This window comes from Oenanthe melanoleuca, chromosome 17, assembly GCF_029582105.1.
Source record: "Oenanthe melanoleuca isolate GR-GAL-2019-014 chromosome 17, OMel1.0, whole genome shotgun sequence".
Taxonomy (NCBI): Eukaryota; Metazoa; Chordata; class Aves; order Passeriformes; family Muscicapidae; genus Oenanthe; species Oenanthe melanoleuca.
This window is the reverse complement of record NC_079350.1, coordinates 1,775,605-1,786,188: the sequence shown is the minus strand read 5'-3', so window position 1 is coordinate 1,786,188 and position 10,584 is coordinate 1,775,605. Positions and strand designations below refer to the sequence as shown.

General features: G+C 41.1%; 1 protein-coding gene across 1 annotated transcript in view; it reads left to right on the top strand.

The window, feature by feature from the left end:
* Positions 1–1,785: 1,785 nt before the first annotated feature.
* CRB2 (crumbs cell polarity complex component 2) overlaps positions 1,786–10,584 on the top strand; it is a 48,723-nt gene continuing 39,924 nt past the window's right edge. Inside the window, exon 1 of the mRNA XM_056505449.1 lies at positions 1,786–1,855. The gene's annotated coding sequence lies outside the window, so the exon portion shown is untranslated. The remainder of the gene's footprint in view (positions 1,856–10,584) is intronic.

The following is a 10,584-nucleotide window of genomic DNA, read 5'->3' as shown; positions in this document are numbered from 1 at the left end:
TGTGATAAATGGAAAAGAGAGCTGCAACAGATACAAGTCATATTCCAGACTTTAGGCATGTACCTCCAAATTTCATCAACTTTGGCATGCCAAAATGTTATCTAAATGTGGATATTTAGTAGCTGGAGATGTCAGTGAGCTGTGACTAGCAAATGAGCTGTGTGTCTGCTGAAACACTCAGAAAGATTTGGAAGCCTGTGTCGTAGGAGGTATGGAGACTTCAATGCTGACTGTCAATTTTGAAGTGTATCACATTTCTCTCAAAGGGAAAATTGAGCCCAGTCTGTAAAGATGGTGGACAGCACAAATGTTTGGACAAATAGTTACCCTTGTGATGAGCATTTACAGTAAAGGATCTCCCAGGGTTTTCTCGCCCCCCCCAGTGCAAACTGGGCCAGATTAGGCATTTGGACAGAAATGTACCTGGATTTTGGGGAGAGTATATTTTACAGGTACTTTGCTGTGTTCAGTGTAGCACACCTGTAAGTGTGGAAATGCCTCTTTCACAAAATATTGTCTTGGCTTCCTACCTTAGATTAGAAGCTTCGTGTGAAATCTTTGATCTAAGTTTGCTTGCATTAAGAGTGGGAAGTTGAGCCCCATTGGTGTATCTTGTATCCTAGTTGTTTTTTCTGTTTTAATTAACCTGACAAATAATTTTAAGGTGTGTATGTAGTGCTATCCTATTTGGCTTTCCTGTTACAGATGCTGTGCAGCAGTTCTGCCCCATGCTCTGGTGTTCAGCCTTTCTATCAGTTACCTCAAATAAATGTAAAAATTCTATTAGATTCAAGTGTCCACAGCACTATAACTTTTTATTTATCCTGCTTGTTCTTTGATGACCTAAATTATTTCAGCTGTTCTAATTACTTATTTAAGAGCTATTGATCTCTCAGGGTTTTTTGTGGGAGGACTTAAAGAATAGCATGTCTCACAAGCAGCATTTTAGTTGTCTGAAAATAAAGGCAAGCAGACAGACTGTGGTAATGCTGTAGTAACCAGCTTATTTTAGGCTAAGTTTTTTGTGAAATATTTATGTACTCATTTAAATGCTAAGGAGCTGGGGTTCCTGCAGTCCTGGGAGCACAGGTGTATGTCAGGCAGCAGTTGTGTCTGTAGTGGTAAGCCCCCAGTTGTGTTCTGAAGGCTTTCAGCAGTTGGGGCCCTTTGCTAGAAGCCTGGAAGCTCAGCTGCTGGGGCTTTTAGCCTTCTCTGTCACTGTGGTTTGTACTAACACTAAAATCTCTAAATTCTTCTGTGCTTCACTTCATCCTGGCTGTGAAATGGGGGATAGTGGGGATTTCCTGAGGGTTTAGAGCTTGCTTCATAATTTGTGTTTGAAGCCAGCACGGTGTGTTTGTTGTAGATATAATTTAGTGTAACAAGGTTTTGTTATCTGCAAAATTAAAGTATTTTTAAATTAGAGGGAAATGCAAAATGTGAAAGCCAAAGAAAAAAAGAGATTCTGCCATTTCCTTTGGGTTTTGCTGCATTGTGCATCTTTCATTTAGTCCTGGCCTGTGTTAGCACTCCTGCTGGATAACGATCTGCCCTCCTCCCAAGGGACAGCACCACGAAGGCAAAGCTGCTCCTCTCTCCTGTGCTCACTAATTGATCTCTGGCTTGGCCACTTCCAGCAAGGTCACACAACTGGCAGCTATAAAAACAGTGTATAGTGGAAAATTTAAAGGGGAAGAGTAGAAATACCTAGGATGGGATTATATATATATATATGTATTTTTTTAATTCATAAAAAAATTATTGGATCTTTTCTTTTGTTTCTGCAGGAGTCTGAATCTTGGAAGGGACTGAGAGCAGAAGATTATCCACTGTGACCTGTTCCTGCAATTTTTGAGTGAGTCCTATCCTGCAAATTGCTCTTTTCTCACTCTGTAATTCCACTTCCATTTTAATTAGAACATGAGTATTCCTATTCAGATCATGTGAGTGATTCCTAAGCAAGTATAGTGTGATCTTCTCAAATTTTTTGCTTTGCAGAAGGTTTGTCATCCTGGCCTTGAAAGGCATTCACGTGTTTGGGTTTTATTTCCTTTTTGCAAAAGTGCTTAAAATCTTTCATGCTGTTTTCTCAGACCTGACTCTTGATTAGTTCAGGTTGCTTTATCATTTAGAAAGGTGATGGAAATTTGGAATTAAAAAGCCTGGACAAGCACCAGCTATTGTCACAGGCTGTCACTGTGGCAGTGCTGTGGTGTACCTGTCTGTGCCAGTCCCTGTCATTGCCACTGCAGGACCCTTCTGAGGCTGCTCCCACAGCCCTGCCCAGGCCATTGCAAGCCTGGCTTAAAGCTGGTGCCATGCTGCAGGGAGCAAACCCAGGGAGGACTGCAAATAAAAACATGCATTGCACAGCTAAAGTGCTTAATTACTTGAAAAGCAGAAGAAAGTGCAGCGTTTGAATAAAGGAAACTGGCCAAACTCTGTGAAGACAAGGCTGGAATACTGAGGGCAGAATGAAGCTGTGCTGCATTATTAGGGGACTCATGAATGGTATGGCAGAGAGGGGAAAAGGGGCTTGGTTGATCTGGTGTGATCTAAAAATCCATAGAATGTGCTATACAGAGTCATGGCTGTGGTGGCATATTTAAAGGATAAAATACTCAGTTCTGTGAAGTGAGAGGATGGCAGGGTCTCACAAAGCAGGCGCTCAGAAGCACCTTGTGTGGATTTCTGTTCATTCACGTGATCCAAATCACAGTGAGTACCATACACTGTCTTTGTCGTTGCTCTCAATAAGCTGGTAACTGAATTATCAGCTAAATTATAATATTAAATTAATAAGATTAAACACCGTGTCTTTGGGAGAGGGGTGTAGAAGCAAGCCTAACTTGATTATTGCATCAAATCAATTTTCTCTTCATTATGAGTTGAAGCAAAAATTTGATAGTTCAAAATTTCTTATGCTCCTTCTGTTACAAAGAACTCTGCCAGTGTTTGGTGTTTTAACTCTTGTGTGAGACATGATACCACAGAGGGAACAGAAAAAATTAAATTGTATTAAATTCTCATAAGCTCCTGAGCTGATGAATTGGTTTGATACTGTTTGTTCCACTAAAACTCAAAGCGATTAATTGAATAAACGTTTGTTTGAGTCTTTAATTTGTCTATAAATATGTATAGTAATTAATGAAAAGACAAGAAATCATCTTGAGAGTCACCTTGAGCAGAGGATGAGCATTGCTGGTGCATTCCTGGGAAGCAGCTCTGTGGTGGCGGCTCTCAGCCTCTGCCCCCGTGTGGCAGCTGCAGCTCAGTGCCGGGCTGGCTCAGGGGAAGGTCATTGTGCCTCGGGGAAAGACAAAAGCACCGATATTCCTCCTGCAAAATCACACCTGGAGCTTCAGAAGCTTTCCCTGCACAAACCAAACATCAGCCTATGTGTGGGGCTGTACCTGAAGTAGACAGTGTCTATTTTCTGCACGAAATTTGCTTCAGGGAGCAGGGTTTAGTGTTTTGCCCAGTGCAAGGCACAGTCTAAGGAGGAGGTGGGGTGGAGGTGGAGAGATGTTCTTTGTTGATGTCTGGCTATGGAAATGCATAAAGACGGACCAACCTGTAAAACTGTCTCAGAGGATTAATCCTTTATCTACTATTGCTTCCCTAAATAGTCTGTTTATTCATGTATGACACACAGCTGTGCATTTTAAGTGAAAAATAGTAAACAAAAGCAAATGAGAAGAAGAGAATGGAAGTAAGGACTGAACGTGGAGTTTTTGTACTTATGTGTGGTTTGTGTATGTGTACATTTATAATTGATCTAGTATAAGTAGCCATGGGAGAACTGGGGGTAATGGTTGGTGTTGACTAATGATACAATGATTAAAGTTGACTTTTGTTTCCAAGAGACCTTACAGATTATATGGCATTATAAGAGGCAATTAATGTCTGTGCCTCACAAAAATGGTGAAGGTGTAAATATTGACCTATAGCAGCAAAAACAGTCATTACAGTCAACAGAATTGTAAAACTGCAGATTAGACAAATGCCATACATTACAAAGAATTGACTGATACAAAAGGCATGATCAGTATTTCAACACTTGACATTAAGTAAGTTAGGTTTTATAGGTTTAAAGTACCTATGGATTACTTTATTCTCAAAGAGTACTCAGGCTAAGTAAGAGCACAGCAGGATCCAGGGGAAGTGTTTGCTCTCCAGCAATGGAAATGTGCTGCTCTGAGGGGGCAGCAGGGATTGCTGAGCAGGATGAGACTGCTCCTTGCTATAAGAATGGGTGTGCAAAATGTCTGGGAATGACTCCATGAAACTGGAGAGACCCTGGTGCAGAGCAGTCGTGTCTTATCCTGTGGAGGAAGTTCCAGTGCATAGAGCTGCTTTCTTCCACCAGAGTTCCTGCATGCCCTCTGCTCCATACATAATTCAGATGCAATGCATAATTGAGCAACTGTAAAGCCACACTCACTTTCATGTATTTAAATTCCTTGATGAGCCATAGATGGGTTTTGCCCTGTCTGTGCTTCTGCTTTGCCTGTTTCTGTAGTTTGTTGAAGCAGTGGGGACCATGGCCCAGTGAGTCCAAAATACTAATCAGTGCCAATTGTCAGGATTAGTGTTCTGTTAGAAAAAAGTGTAACTGTATTACAAAGTCTTATTAATTTGCAGTATCATTATCTACTTCCTCTGTTAGCAACATCTTTGTAAAGTACAGCCTTTTCAAAGTAAAAAACCCTAACTTTGAGCGGTACAGATCTCACTGTAGCAGCAAAAAAGCTCTGCCTTGAGTGGCCTAGACTACCATCCTTTCTAGTAATAGTGTCTGTGTGGCAGCTGTGTACAGCTTCTCAGTTGTCTCATACAGATCTGCAATAAACACTGGCTTACACATGGAATTTTAAAAAAAAAAAAGCCTCAGTCATAGATCCTGAACTTTCTCCCTGTTCCTTTCTGTTCTAGATTCCTTCTCTTTAGATCTTTGTGACTGAATCACATGGTGATATTTCCAGTACTTCCAGTGCTATAATTGCTCTGTGTAGAAATATTGCTGAGGTGCCCTGGGCCTTTGCATTTCAAACTTTGGATGTGTAACATTTTATATATTTAATCACCATCAAGTAGAGTGTTTGGATCCAAGCTATTTAGAGCAACTGTCTGTGCTATTGCAACCCACTCAGGGCCCTGAGGGAGACCCATGAACAGAGAGAAGGCTCAGATTTCTTTGCGTAATTCAGTATTGCCAAATACTTTGGTTTGCTACAGCTGCTGGAGAAGTATTGGGAAGATCTGATCAGAGAACATGATATTAGAAAAGATCTATTTAAAGATTCAGGAGATTCAGTAAAATGTTGCTGCTTTCTGCTCTGAGCACCAGAACTGCAAAGAAAACATAACTCATGTTGAGCATGAGGTAGAAATCAATATCTGAAACATTCTTCAAAAACAGAATTGAAGGCTAACATCCTTTAAAGCTCGTGGCAAGAAGAGCCTCTTCTTTGCTTGAATAAGTTACTGTTTACAGCAATTTTAATAAAGTATCTCCTGGCAAAAAAACTAAATTGTAACATCTCCAAACCTTTTATAGATGAAACAGTGTCCTTCAAAATCCACACTGCTCAGTTAAACTTGCTAGCATGTGTTGTGACAGGGATACATAGTTTTTGATAGACTCTATTAAGCCTTTTCTGTTTTATCTTGATAGCATTTAGTTCCTTCCACTTTTGGGATGTTTCTCTGTACTTTCTCCTTTTTTTTCTCCTCCTGGGAACAAACTCCTGGGAACAAAGCATTATTCTGTCATTTGGCACCTCTCAGGAGCTCCACTACTCAGAATTTGCACGAATGCTCCTGCAAGAAGTTGAATTCCAACACCAAGGCATGGATGTGCTGTGCCGCTGCTGCAGCCCTCACCCTGCCCAGTGCCACGCCCTGCCCTGCTTCATGGTGAGGGTCCCCAGCCCATCCTCAGGGGCTGTCAGACCCTCTGGCTCTGAGGTTTAGTACCTGTGCTTATCCCAGCCTGTAGTAATTGAGGCATTTTCCTGACAGGTCACTACAAACAGGATTTCACAGTACAAGGATCTCAAGCAGAGGGGCTCTTACTTTTCTCTTTTTTCTGTTTCACACTTTGTTATGACACCTCCATCTGTTTGCTGTTCTGTGCTTGTATCATTGCTGTGAAAAGATAATGCCATCACATCTTTTCTTCTCTCTAAAGACAGAAGAAATAAAATTTCCCTCAAAGCTTGCATGATCCAGTGGTTTTGACTGACTGGACAGCTGTTATTTAGGACTTATTTCCTATCTATATAGATTTTCTGACCTTTGACAATCTCTGACCATCACAACGTGTTGGAATGTGGAAGGACAGAACTCCCTAGGAGCAGGTTCTCCATTGGTCTGAACCAAAGCCTCCTGTAATTGTTAGCTATCTTTAATTGCTTCTTTGGGCTTTGAGTGAGGTACTAAGTGTAGAAGGCACAGAGTAATTAGGGATCTGTCTGGCTTCTTCTGGCACTCTGTTACCTGTTGTCCCATGAATAGACATTATTCCCAGCCTTTGAACTGGGATTATTTCATCTGCTTCTCTGCTCCTTTACTGTACATTAATTGATACTTGCATTTATGATACTACATTGTATAATGCAGTAAAAGCCTGCAGGTGGGAAAAAGTGTGGTGTGACAGGAAGGGGTCATTAAGTCAACAGTGAGGGGTCATTAAGGCTGAGTCAATGGATCTTTGTGCATCAGCTGATGCTCAGTTGCAGACGCTACAGCTGCCAGTCCATCCCACGGGCTGCTCCTGAAGCAGGACCCTCTGCAGAGGCACTGCCTGAGGAGAGGACGTGCCATGGTTCCAGTCTGTCCTGCCTTGAAAGGAGCACATTGCTCTTGCATTGCTACCGAGCAGTGTAATTCAGAGCATTCTCTGAAAAATGAAATGGCCAGAGCAGACACAATAACACTCCATCAAATATTGATAAAGAAGGATTATTAATTAGAATAGGGGTGTAGGATTAAAATGTCCCTTGAGTTGCATTCCCCATTTGATGTGAGAGTGTGGTTTTGTGGTCAGAGAGTGGGAAGCTCAGGATAACTGGAATCTTTTCTCATCTCTTCAGTGTGTTTACTTAATGTCCTTAGTGGTTCAGGGGATATATAATACTATTAACCAGAACTGCTAGAATTCTGATATTCTCTTATGCTGGGAGTGAACTTTAAAAGGATGTCTCTGTTAGTGTATTTTGGTCTGGTTTGTAGCTCATAAAAAAGAAAAACTCCTCTGACCAAGCTGATGATTTGCAGTCCTGTTGTGCTGGAGTCTTGTCCTCCCTCAAAGAGCTGCATGTCTTTGTGAGAGGGTGAAAACACTGGATTAGTTCTGTGGAGCATATGCCACTGGACCACTTTGGCCCTCAGGTGCAGTGGAGGATAACATTTGGCTTTTGACAGTGTGTGTAGTGCTGAACTAAACAGATATCAAAGCAAAGAGAATGAATTGAATTTCTCAGTTACACAGCCCTGATGTAAAAAGGAGCTTTCAGTGTCTCCCACTTGAAAAAGATACCACAGGTTAGCGATGAAATTTCCTTTTAGAACAAAGCCCTGATCTACATCACTAATAACAGCTGAGGTTGTTAAAATAGAAAGAATTTCCCTTTGAATTTCTTTTGAACAGTATCTGCATTCTCTGTGTCACTGGTGTTAGCTTTTCTTTTTCCACAGCTCTGGTCCATCCAGACAGTACAATAAACATTTATTTTCCTCTTAAGGCTCTTCCTGGTTCTAATATTCTACCTAGAAGAAGTGGTTTAGACCTCTTATAATTTTACAGGTTCTGTAAATTCATTCTTCCATTCCTGGGCACAAACTGTGTCTGCTTGTGTCCCTCAGAATGTGTCTACAGCAGCAGTTTAACATCCCTGTGTGCCCCAAGGCTCTTTTAGCTGATAGAACTCTCCAATCTGAAATATCTTCTTTCTTTCTTTTTTTTTTTCTTTTTTTTTTTTTTCTTTTTTCTTTTTTTTTTTCTTTTTTCTTTTTTCTCTTCCCCTTCTGAGTGTTTCCCTGCTCTCTCTAGAGCCATTAGATGCTCTGACTATGCACTTCAGCAGATCAATATGCTTTTGGCATTCACGGGCATTATTATTCTGAGACTGTACGGCTGGTATGTATTCATCCTATTAACATCTGCTCAAAATTCCCAACATCCCAGCACAGCTAACAGAGAATGACCGTGTTGTCCTTGGTCAGGCTCTGTGCAAGGGATGTTGACACCTGGTTTATTGTTGGACAGATTCCACTTCCCTTTTACTTTGTTTTGACCTCATTTCACCCCTAGAAGTTCCATTTCAGCTGGAGATGGATGAATGAACTGGGAAGCATTGTGTCCACTTCTGCTCTGGCAATTCCTCTGTTACTGCCCAGATCAGTTATTTAGTTCCTACATTGTAGGGGCCAGTTCTGGCCTAGCAGTGAGATTCCAGCAGCCCTTGAGGATGTGCTGTAATGGAAGCAACATCTCTGCAAAGCAATAGAAAAAGACAAGAGTCTGCTGGGCACATTCAACAAATCACTGTCCTTATGGCTGATGTAACCAAGGATTAGGAGCTCTAAAGTCATGGAAAGAGTATGAACTGTGGCTTTGACTTTAGCGCTAACTCTGTGGATATTGGGTGGTGGGAATACAATGTCAGCTTTCTCATTGTACCAGATCCTGGCAATAGGGTTAAGTTAGGAGGGAAAAGAAACAAGGAAATTGGAGCTAAGTATGTATCGGTGTGAAAGTTAATAGCCAGGAGTGGGATTCACTGTTTTCAAATCCTCTTTGAAGGATGTAACCTCTTACAAATGAGAAGAAACTGTTTCAAGGGGAAACACAATGTGCTGCCACTCCCTCCTTTCTCCCCTGCAGTTTGGTGGCTTTCATTTTGTCATTGCTGCTCTCCCAAAATTTAGTTTCTTTAATAAGAGGTTCATTCAGATTGTAATGTGCAATCTTGAAGATTATTTAGGATTAACTTTGACTAACAAAATAAAATTACATATAGTCATTTGCTCGTTCAAGATTACAGGAAAATATCTGTACAACTCCTCAAGTTAAAAGGGGAAATGTTGCAACAGCCCATACAAGTCGACTTTTTGCCTTCCTAAATGAAAGGAAGCTATGAAATCTCAGAAATACTGGGTACTGGGCACTGATTAATTTCCATTGTCTGGCCTGAATCAAAGGAAATGCAGAAGCCAAAGGAACCTGTGTTTTAGCAAGCTTTACAGGAGGCAGAAATCGCTTAGTCTCATATTTTACAGGTGGCAGTGGTTTGTCATTTTCTCAGAACACACACAGACACACACACACACACATACCCCAAATAGATTTTCTTCTTGGATTATATTTTCTCCAGCATGCTTGCCATAGTGACCTCCTGTGAAGGGAGACTGGCAGAAATACACTAAGCGCCCTGGTTCAGAGTCATGCACTAAAAAAGGCTTTGGATCAAATAGAGTTTAAATCTTCAGCCAATGGTTTTCTTTGAAAATCACTGATGGGCTCTCCTGACCTTCCAGTGACTCGCTGCAGGTGTGGGTTAGCAGAGCCAAGGAGCCACAGATCGACTGGGACACCGCAGAACAAAGCTGAGCTTCTTCTGCTCTCTGTGGCTCTGGGAAGCTCAGCCATCTGTACTTTGGTTCCCTTCTGCTCCCAGAGACAGCAAAGGAAATTTTGCTAAAGTCCTGTAATAGATGGGGACCTAAAGCTGAGTTGGAAGCGAAAAGGTTCATAATTTGCCCAGAGAGTGTGGCTAGGCTGGCATATGGAGTCAGTCCCAAAGCTAATGAGAGTTAAATTGCCAAGTTTATGACTTCTGTCTCATAAAGCATTCAAGCATAACAAATGGTGTTGACACACTGGCCTTGGAATGGAAAACTTCTTTAAATATACAAGATGCTGCTTCTTACTGGGGTATATATAAAGTTGGCTTAGAGGCAGTGAAGCTTCTTGGGGATAAAACGGATAGTGTTCCAATAAGCTGTCAATTATGTTTCTTTCCAGAAATGATACATATAACTGGTGAATGGCAAGGCTGGATTGGCATTAAATAGTTGATTTAAAGTATTATAATTCTTTTTATGTTTTCCCTCATAGTTCTTGGGAAGATTCTAGATTCATCCACTTCAATATTTTGTATACAGCCTCATAAGAAGCTTTATGTGTGTCTCATAAGAGATGCTTTGGTGCTTATTCTTGCTCTTACTGAAAAAGTTCTAAACCAGATGGAGTGGTGCTTCATGGTGCTTTTGCCACTTCTTGGGAAGTTTCTAGATCTATCCACTTGAATATTTGTATACAACCTCATCAGGTTGTATATGTGATTTTTGGTTGTTTTGTTTGTTTGTTTGTTTTAAAGCCATTGAGCAGATTTTGTTTCAGACATATTGATGAGCTCCTGTGCACATTCAGCACACCAGTTAGCAGAGTAAGAGTTCCAAGCATTTGTGCTGCAAATCAATATCTCCTCTGACAGAAGCCCAGCAGTAGTTCAGTTTGCCTGCTGTTGTGAGACATGAAGTAGAAAATGTGCATAAAGCATGCTGGCTAAGAGGAGT